The 10,819-nt window shown below is 47.5% G+C and overlaps 1 protein-coding gene across 1 annotated transcript in view; it reads left to right on the top strand.

Moving 5' to 3' along the window:
• Cmtm4 (CKLF like MARVEL transmembrane domain containing 4) overlaps nt 1-10,819 on the top strand; it is a 46,032-nt gene that overhangs the window by 7,051 nt on the left and 28,162 nt on the right. The window lies entirely within an intron of this gene.

The raw sequence follows: 10,819 nt of genomic DNA, 5'->3' as shown, positions 1-10,819 counted from the left end.
CTCAGGAGGTGACACTGGTAATCCCCGCACTCAGGAGGTGACACTGGTAATCCCCGCACTCAGGAGGTGACACTGGCAATCCCTGCACTCAGGAGGTGACACTGGTAATCCCCGCACTCAGGAGGTGACACTGGTAATCCCTGAACTCAGGAGGTGACACTGGTAATCCCTGCACTCAGGCTCCTCCTTGGCTCCCTGACTAGCCAACCTAATCCACACGTTTCAGGCTGGTGAGAAACCCTGACTCAGAAAGTATTGTGGGCAGTATAGGAGGAATGACATCCCAAGTTGACCTCTGGCCTCCACACACAAATGCAGATGTGCATACACATCTGCACATATACCTGTAACTGCTGGCATATACCTCCACACAAATATTTTAAAAATAACTGGCACCAGCTCTGCCTTAGTGCAGATTAATTTTAAAGCTAATTCATCAGCCATAACCTGCAGTTCTCCCTTTACCCTCCTCCATGATTTGGAGGCCCTCAGGGAGAACGGCTTAGATAATACTGAACGCTTGAACAAACAAGAAGCCTAACAGTGTCTTGTTTTGTTTTGTTTTGTTTTTATTTTTTCTTTTTAATTTTTGTTTTTTAGTACATTTTCTTGCAAGGTGTGGTGGCTCCAGCCTAGTCTTTAAGCCTAGCACTCAGGAGGCAGAGGCTGGCAGATCTCTGAGTTTGAGGCCAGCCTGGTCTACCTATCAAGTTCCTGACCAGGGCTATAAGAGCAACATACATTTTTCTATAAAAAACAAGCATTCTATATTGTAGCCAATGCTACTCAAGCTAATGGAAGGCTTCTATTTGAAAGGAATCTTATCTTTAAATAGTAAATCTTGCCAGACAGTGGTGGTGCACACCTTTAATCCCAGCATTTGGGAGGCAGAGGCAGGCAGATTTCTGAGTTCGAGGCCAGCCTGGTCTACAGAGTGAGTTCCAGGACAGCCAGGGCTACACAGAGAAACCCTGTCTCAAAAAATAAAATAAAATAAAATAAATTAAAAAAAAGTAAACCCCGAGGTCCTGAGTTCAATTCTCAGCACCATGGTGCACAACCATTTGTCATGGGATCTGATGCCCTATTCTGGTGTCTGAAGACAGCTACAGTGTACTCATATACAACATTCTTTTAAAAAATCTTTATAATATTAAATATTAACTTTTATTAAATGATTTGTTTTGTGGTGCTGGGATTAAGGCATTCACTACCATGCCCAGCAAACTCTAAAAGGAAATTAGGAAAAATCATCTTCGTATGAGAGACTCAGACGGGCAGAAACTTGGGTACTTCATGAGAGGCCAGAGGTTGATGCTAGCTTGCTCCTTGGTCACTGACCCTCTTGTCTATCGAGACAAGGTCTCCTCTCTGAACCTGGAGTTTGCTCTGAGGATTCCCCCTTTCCCTTCCTAGTCCAGGAACTGCAGGTGGATTGCCCCACCCACCTGGCATTTATATGGCAGGCAAGCACTGTGCCCTGAACCAGTGCTCTAGCTGGCACTTAACCAAGTTAAGGAGCCAAACTTTAGTCCTCATGCTTGTGTGCCCAGTGGTTTACCCACTGAACTAGCTTCCCTGGTCTGGAATGTCTGTATTTGAGAGGTCACATAAGTACCTAAGTGTCTCTGAAGGAAGTCCATGTACTGGGTTCTAGGGTTTTCGTTTCTAGGGTTTGCTGTCTGCTTGTTGTTAGGACCACATCTGTAAAAGTCCTCAGGAAGTAGCCTGGATGCTTCTTTTGAATCATTACTGGGTTGGATGTTAAATTTCCAGGGGTGCAGTTACTACCTCAAAGGGCAATCCTCTCACGTTTCTAAACATTACAAACCAGACTTGTTTAACACGTCTCATAACATATGTGAGGTCTCTGTGTCCCTGGTCTGCACTGTGCTTAACCATACACTAGAGACATGCAGTGATGAGCTCTGTCAGTCCTTATGGCTTCCCCTGGGTCTTTCCTGACAGCCCCAGAGGAACTGTGTTCCTAACCAGGAATTGGGGCATGTCAACAGTTCTCCGAGGCCCAGGAGGAGAAGCAAGGGTGGGGTTATGCGCACCTCTGATCAGGTCCCAGGTGCCTCTCCCTCCTGCTCAAGAGATGGCTGCTCTGTGGTTGAAGTATGTCCCCAAAGTTGTGTTATGGATTTCGTTTCTCAGTGCCAGAGAGTGGGGCAGTAGGGTCTGGTGAGAAGTGTGCGGGTCCTGGGTGCAGAACACCATGAATGGATGGCTGCTGCTTTCCAGTGAGTGCTCGCTCAGGGACTACTGGATTAGTTTCTGTGAGAGCGAGGCTGCCTCCTGCCCCCTCCAGCATGCCCTGCCCTACACAGGTCTGCTGATCCCTCTTCTTCCCACCGGGATGGTAGCATGAGGGGCTAAAGTCAGAATGGGGGGCTAAGCATCAATTATATTTCAAGTCTAGTATACTATAAACCAAAGCACCATGAGGTACGTTTCTCCCCTTGGACTGGAGTTTCTGCTAATCCTGATTTTGTGTTGGTCAGGAGCCTCGGTTACCTTCTTGTTGTTACTGACTTGGAGGTACTGCGGGGTGGGGGTGGGGTGGCTCAGGGCCACTGTCCCACTAAGGTACACGCCTGCCCTTCACTAGCATGTCAGTTAGCATCCTTCTACCTCACTCAGAGCTGCACTTGGGCTCATCTCAGCTGCTCTTCCCTCTGTGGAGATTGCCCCCTTAGCTGTGTTCCTCAGGTTACCTCCTGATCTCGCTAGGACTGCCCTGCTCTGTGTGTGGTCCCCCCCCCCCCAAATCTTTGTCAGCCCCTTGAGAGTAAGGTTCTAAGTTTTTGCTGTGTCCCCAGTGCCTAGCACATCACGAGGCACTGACTAAGCAGATGAATATACGTACTTTGTAATGAATGAGAAAAAACATGGGATAATTACTCAGCATAGTTTATAAGGTTAAGGTTTTTAAATCCAAGGAATTTATAAGGGGAAATTCATGTATGTTCATAAACTGCCAGATTCAGTTTTAAGCAGAAAATGTTAGGGAGAAAGCATGGAAATAAAGTGGCATTGTATTGACTTTCTCTTTGTTTTGAACTTCTCTTGTGAGGAGTCTGCTGCTCCTGGGAGCTGAAGCCTTTGCTTAGAAGACTGATTTTTGTAACAGTGGGGGAACCATAGGAAGCTTTGCCAAGCTGCTTGCTTAGAGACGTGTAAAATGAAATCCAGGGATCCTGTAATTATTATTGGAGTTGTTTGCTTTCTGATAACTCTGTTCAGAGAGGGAGCCGCTCCTGTCTGCCAAGCTGGGGTCCTTTGGTACCCCTCAGAGCCAAGTAGATGCTTGCAGCCAAGAGTTAGGCTGAGGGGCATGGTGGCTCTCAGAAAACCTTCTGATTAAAAGCAAAGAACCGCAGCTCCAGGGGCCTGGGAAAGCCATAGGCTGTGATGAAGTCCAGGGTCTGTCTCTGTAGGCTGGAGGTGTGGCTCAGGGCCCTAGCTTCCTTCCTCAGCAACACGTATCCACGCACAGATACCCATGCGTGCCCTCACGCACTTGAAAGGACTGGCTGAGTTTGGGAATTGAGTTAACAGGCACCTAAGGTTGTCAGGGTTTCACCAAACTATGACTAGTTCTGGGGTGTTTCTTTGCTGCCGCTGCAGTTTGATGATGGGGTGCAATGGAAGCCTTCATTTTTGTGGTTACCCATTGATTCCAGCGTAGCTATGAAAAACAGTGTAAGGCTTAAAGATTTCAGTGCCAGTGGGAAAAAGAAAAAGAAAAGGCAGGCAGGCAAGCCAAATGCAGGCTCAGGGCTCTTCTTGTGGAAACCCTTTCAGCTGTGTGCGCCCTGGGGTTTGTGAGTGTGTAAAACTTGAGATTCAGACCTGTGTATGGTGGCAGAGGCAGTTCAGCCACCAAGTGTTTGTCACACAAGCTTGATGGCCTGAGTTCAATCCCAGGGTCCCAGTGTGAAGGACTCAAGTTCTGACAGCTGTCCTATGAGCCCCAGGATGAGGGCTGTGGCATATACAAACAACTCTTACATAGTACACACACATGCATGCAGAGTAGTAATAAACAAGGTAAACGGATTATAACGCACCTGCCTTGTGGGTACTAGGGGCCACCCCGGGGCCTCTTGCACACCAGGTCAGTGCTTTATGCTTGAGGTTCATCTCCGGTCCAGAGCCTGCACTTTCTTTTATTTTATTTTTTGTTTTTTGTTTTTTGAGACAGGGTTTCTCTGTATATATAGCCCTGGTTGTCCTGGAACTCACTCTGTAGACCAGGCTGACCTCGAACTCAGAAATCCGCTTGCCTCTGCCTCCCAAGTGCTGGGATCAAAGGCGTGCGCCACCACTGCCTGGCAAGCCTGCTCTCTCTCTTTCTTTTCTTTTCTTTTCTTTTCTTTTCTTTTCTTTTCTTTTCTTTTCTTTTCTTTTCTTTTCTTTTCTTTTCTTTCTTTCGTTTGTTTTTGGTTTTTGGTTTTTCAAGACAGGGTTTCTCTGTATAGCCAAACTCAGAAATCCACTTGCCTCTGCCTCCCGAGTGCTGGGATTAAAGGCGTGCGCCACCACGCCTGGCTGAGCCTGCTCTTTCTTAAAGCTGCACTGAGATGGCTGGTTTGGAAAACAGACTCCTTTAGCCTTCCTGTCCTTGGGGCCAAGGGACCTCTGGATTCTCCTCTTGGCCTAAATCCTGCCTTTATAAACTGTCCGTGCTCCTCCCGAATTGAAATTGTTAGTTTTAAAGGATTTTGTTTTGTTTTGTTTTTATAAAGATGGTTACTACAAAATATAAGCAGTTCTAGTAGTGAGGAAACCGGTAAGATGTTACAAACTGTTCAAGGAAATTAAAAAATCGTTACATCCCACTTCTTCCATAAGATAGATGTAGATATCACTCTGGGTTTTTGTGCCCTAGACAGAAATCATTTTCAGTCAAACAAATTAGTTCCATACAATTTAACCAGTTATAAAGTAGCTCAGGGATGAAGTGTGCAGGTTCTACAGAACCAGCTGATTTTAAAACGCAAATCTGACAAGATCTGGTTTTCATTGTAAGTATTTAGGAACCTTCTTACTCCACTTCAAAACTGTTTAGTTTATCACGAGGTGACTACTCTGAAGGGAGCTATGAAGGCTTCCTTTTTGTTTTGTTTTGTTTGTTTTAAGACAGTTTCTCTAACAGCTCTGGCTATCCTAGAACTCTCTCAGGCTGGCCTCCAACTCCCAAAGATCCTCCCGCCTCTGCCTCCCAAGTTCTGGGTTTAAAGAAGTGTGTCATCACCTCCCGTTGAGGGCTAGATCTTTACCCATGCTTATTAGGCCCTGCAGATTCCATCTGTCCCTTGTCCCTTTCCTCTAGCCTGAAGCATTGTCCCTACATAGGACAGGCATTCTTCACGGACAGACTTGAGCTCCCAACTCTAGATTTCCCATTTATCCATGATCACTTTAAGTCTCAAGTTAGATGCTCGCTGCTGAGTATAAGACTATGTCCTCAGAGCCTTAGCCCGGCCTTGCTGGGCCCAAGTGACGCACGAGACCTGGCCAGTCAGGAGTCTAGGTGAGAGGTTGCCAGTCACCAAAGGCTGGGTGGAAGGTGTCGAGCCTGGCGCTTAGTTGTGGGCAGTGCTTGGTAAATATTAGCCATTATTGTTAGCATTCCGGTCCTGTCTCATCTGACTCAGCTTCTTTTCCTTTTCAGTTCCCTCTATGTAGTCCACCATGGTTGAAAGGTTCTCATTCCTCCTCAGTAGCTTTGGTAACACTGCTGCCACATATCCCCTATTCCCAGCCTGTGAGGCCGAGACAGGAACCCTATCCTCATTTCTGCCAGCTATCCTGACCCAGCCCTCCCTTACTGGTTTTCTTTGCTTGACTGAGCACCTCTGTGCTGTGACACTCACTTGAATTGTATATTTCCCTTTCTTGCTGGCCTGGTCCCATACTGGGGAACTCCTGACTGCTCAGCAAGCATTATCAGCTCATCCAAGCTTTGGTCTTCTGGATTGTTAAAGTTTGGAAAAGTCCCAAGTCCAAAAGAAAGACCTACAGACCTACCTGATTCATGCTGACCAACACAGCAGAGATAACCTATGTCAGGGTGACTCCATAGTGAGAATCTTAGTCATAGGAGGAGCCTGTGTGTGCCCCTCATGTGTGTGTTTTCCTGGGATGGCCGTGGGATTGAAGCTAGGGAAGGGAGTCCATTGTTGCCCATGGCTGAGTACTGAAGAATGGCTTGGTGGGCCGGTGAGGAGGTTTCGGTGACAGAGCCAGCCAGGCTGGTCCTACACACGTCTCATGCAGGAACTTAACTACGTATCTGGGAAAGCCTCAGCTGCTGGTCTGAGGCACAAGGGTTACCAAGGTAGGAGCCCACAGAGAATGACTGATTGCTAGGAAGTCCCGGGGGAGTCTGCAGGATCAGGGGTTTGTCAAAACATCTGTGTTCCATTCCTAGTTCTTGGAGGTTTGTTTGTTGTTTTGTTTTTAAATGACCAAATCAATATAGTTGAAGAGTTAAAAAAAGAAAAATCTAGCTGTTTAAAATAAATGTCATAGTAGAGCATCCATACCTGACAAATACAGAATTTAGCCAGACTGGCTCAGCGTCTCTCGCTGTCAATGTCCTGCTACAAGTAGCTATGGCTTAAGTCGGGCAGGCTGTGCACTGCATGGTTGGTTTGCCCGAGGATGAAGGAAGGCTGAAGTGCAGTTTGCAGGCTCTGATTGCCAGGCACAGGCCTGGTCCTAGGCAGCATCTGCCGCAGGGAAGGCTGGCTGTTGTCAAGTGAATGTGGTCTTGTTTGCTTGTTTCTTCTGCGTGGGGCTCAGGATATAGCTTCGGCTGGCTCCCAGTCCTCCCCCTGCCGACGTGTCCTGAGTGCTGGGATTATAGATGTGCCTTGCTACACCTGCCTTCCCATCTTAGAGGGTCTGGAGGGAGCAGTGACGCCTGCTTTCTTTCTGTTTCTTTAGGGCGGGGATTGGCTGGTCAAGCATTCTATCTACAGCGTGTTTCTTTTGTTTGTTTTTCTTTCAGCAGCTTCTGTCTTATCCAGTAGGGAAATTTATTTTAGACATAGCTTGGGCATGGTGTTAAGCCAGATAGGAGAGTAAGTTCTCAACTATGCAAAGACGTAAACTCTAGGCATCTTCCAGACATACTACTCAAAACAGATTCATTTTGAATTAATAAACATGTGGCCCCTTGCAGCATTTTCTTTGCTGTATGCAGATAATAGTGTATTCAACACCACATAGTTGACTAAATGCCTTCAGGCAAACAAAAAAGTGATTTGCTGACTTACTTCAACAAGTGTTCCTGTTTGAACAATTAGTAGTCCCCCCATCTACCCCTACCTCCCCCCCCCCCAGCCCCCAGCCCTCAGCCCCCAGGATCTTTCTATGTAATCCTGGAGCTTGTAGATCAGTCAGGCTGGTCTCAAACTAACAGGGATCCTCCAGCATCTGCCTCTCTCTGACCTTTCCTCCCAAGTGCTGGGGTTAAAGGTGTTCTCTCAGTTCCTCTTAAAACCTAAGTTATGGGGTGGGGTGTGGCTTAGTGGTAGAGCTCTTGCCTAGCATGCACAAAGCACTGGCTTCAATCCTTGCTACCCTCTCAGGAAAATCCTGAAGGTACCAGAACATCTGTTGAAAAACCAATGATGAATCAATGATGTGTGATAGGTAGTAGAGGTGGTGTAGACAGGTGGGAGAATTTCCACCTACGGCGTGTAAAGGGCTTCTTCCTTTCTCCTTTCTGTCCCATACCCACCTTCGCTTTTGCTGTTTCCTAGGCTGGCCTTGAACTCTTGAACTCAAACAATCCTCTTTCAGCCTCCCAAGTAGCTAGGGCCTTCCCTGGGCTCCCTGTAGTTCACCACTGAGCCCATACCTTTTGGAGTCACCAGGCAGCTTTGCGGTTACACTCAGTGCTGGGTTAACCATGCTGCCTGGCAAGCAGACACTTATTGACTGCAGGCTGCATTGGAGCAAACACCCACAGGGTCTCTTGAATCTTGCAGGGCTTGAGCCACTGTTCATTTTCTCTCTGACTGCCTGGTCAAGGGCAACCTGTGACCCCTGGGCCTCAGTGGCCCTCGGCAGGTCGGATGATGCATTTGAAAGAGATCTCAGCTCTGCCCAGCTTTGTTCTGGCTCCACTTCTGCCTGAAGCCAGTGGGATACTTCATTCTCTGCCAACCTGGCCTGTTTAGGAAGGGCATCCATCTGTCAGACTTGTCTGGTAGAGACTTCTGAGCATTGACTGCCTTGGACTGAGAACCTAGGGGCAAGACTGGTGGGTAGCTAAGGGGCTATGCCACTGAGGCACTGCTCGTCTTAGAGAGGTGAGGGCTGGCTACCATCAGCCTGAAAGCATCTTGTGAGTGTCAAGGATTGAGGGCAGAGGAAGCTACTGTTCTAAGGAAGGTGCCAGCCCCTGTGTAGTTGCTGTCAAGCCAACAAACCCAGCAGGGAGAATGCTGTGTTTTAAACTGAGTGGATTAGACTGCAGGGAGTAGTCTGGGAGTCCTTGCTCCCTTGCCTGGCCTTGTTTGTAGAAGGAGCACAGCCTTGCTCTGAATGCTGCATTAAGAGGCCCATGGAGTGAAGCACATTTGTAGCACATTTTGCTCAGTGCAGGGCCGAGTTCAGAGTGAGCCCTGCTCTCCTGTGTTTCCCATTTTACAGTAGCATAACTCACACAGCTCTGGTTGGTCAGAGCAGCTGTAAAGGAGTGGTTAAGCAGGGTTCAAGCATTCCATTTCTTGAACTATACCTGTAATGCATTGTGATAAGTGATGCATTTTAAATGTTTTTGTCTGTCTGCCAGATCCCGTGGTGGTTTGATCCTGGTGAGCACGACACCATCTCTGTTTATATCTACCTGGGTCAAGTTAGAGGTGCCTGGCCAGCCTGGGTGTGGGCGGACCCCACTGCGTGTAACCCCTCAGAGTCTGGGTCCCGAGCATGGCACATCGTGTGACGAGCAGTCTGGAGTCACTTTTGATGTGAGGGCGTAAGTGACCAACTCCAGAAGGGCAGTGAGCGAGTGTGTGGGTCTCCCGGAGCTGTGCTCTGCCTCCATTACTGGCCTTGCTGCTGTTCTCTGTGCACACATCTCTTCAGGTTTCCTGCTTCCCAACGCCTGCTCCAGACCCCCCACGTTACTGCTTAAAGCCACTCCAGCCCCACAGCTCGTGAAGGGTCTTTGGGGAATCTGGGGCTGCACAGGGCTTACAAGGTTCCTTTATGTTGGGGTCCTCAGAGTCGAGCATGCTTGTATTAGGAATAGCACACTGTACTCAACTGTAACCCCACAGAGTAGGAAAACAACCTCTTAAATCATGTGTGCCTTTAAAAAAAAATCAGGCTTTTATAGAAAAAAGTGTTTTTAAAATAAAACTTGCTGGGGGGGGGGGGGCTAGAGAGATGGTTCAGCAGTTAAGAGCACTGACTGCTCTTCAGAGGAGCTGAGTTCAATTCCCAGTAACCACATGGTGGCTCACAACCATCTGTAATGGGATCTGATGCCCTCTTCTGGTGTGTCTGCAGATAGCTACACTGTACTCACATATATAAAATAAACAAATATATCTTTTTAAAAAAGTAAAAATTGCCAGATTTCTCAGCTATCAAGGATGGCCTCCTCAAAGAATTGGGTGTGTGTTGTGTTAGCCTTATTCCTGTGTGCAGGTTACTTTGATAGGATACTGTGGATAGTGTTTCATAACTTATCCTTGGCTATGACAGCTTGAAAATAGATTTACATTATTTCTCTTAAGGACTTTCCATGGAGCTGGCTCTGTGGTAGTATGCGGCTGTGAATGTGTGACGCCCCAATTCAGCTCTCTAGGGAGTTCCTTCGCATGAACAGCCAGGGTGCAGCAGAGCTCCTGCCTCTGCCTGCTTCTGACTGGATCTAGGGGATGGAGCCGACAGAGGTGGAGAGCGGGGTATGTGTGGGGGGAGGTGGTCTCTGTAGCTACTGGCCAGCTAGTCTAGCTCAACTGACAAGAGAGCCTTTCTCAAAAAAGAAAGGTGAAGGATGATTGAGGAGAGACACCAGATGTGACTCTCTGACCTCTGTGTCTGTTCACACACGCACACACACAAACCTTTCTATTGAAATTCAGAGTGTATATAGACATGAGCCACAGCTGTGTGTATGTAGCTTCTGGTAGACCACTCTAATGGGCTCTGTCTCATTATGGAAATGAAACTTTTGTTTCATGATTGAGTGACAGAAATTTCATACTTTTTTTCTCTGCTAAACCCAGATACAGTAACTAGAGCTAGTTATATTGTCATGATTTTGTATTAAAGAATCAAATTAGGAGACACCCACCATTTTCTTTCTGAAAACTCCGACAACATTGACCCTGTGGGGGTTGGATGCATGCCGGCGAGGCTGGTGGGTGGCGAGGCTGGTGGTCTGCACTGTGCTGAGTTGGCACATGGACTGGTGTGTTGTTCTGCGTGTGTGTACAGTGTGTGTGCTACTCATGTAGCTTCTGCACAGCTGGGCCACAGAGCAGTCCACACCCCTCAGTACCTCCTCGTGCAGTCTCACCCAGCCTTTGCCTAGCACTCCCTGATTCCGCATGCCTACACTTTGACTTTTCCAGAATGTCCTGAAAGTGGAATGGTAGACAGTATATTTTTGAGACTATCTTTTACTGTAGTTAATTTCTTTTTATTATTGTGTAGTTTTTGATTATGATATATAATAACTCTCCCTCCCTCCCTCCCTCCCTCCCTCCCTCAATTCCATTCCTTTCATTAAGAGCTAGTCTCACTGCCTCAGCCTTATGTACACAGGGCCATAGGCACC

Source organism: Mus pahari, chromosome 20 (genome assembly GCF_900095145.1).
Source record: "Mus pahari chromosome 20, PAHARI_EIJ_v1.1, whole genome shotgun sequence".
NCBI lineage: Eukaryota > Metazoa > Chordata > Mammalia > Rodentia > Muridae > Mus > Mus pahari.
Note: the sequence above shows the minus strand (reverse complement) of the source record. Positions and strands in the feature narration are given on the sequence as shown.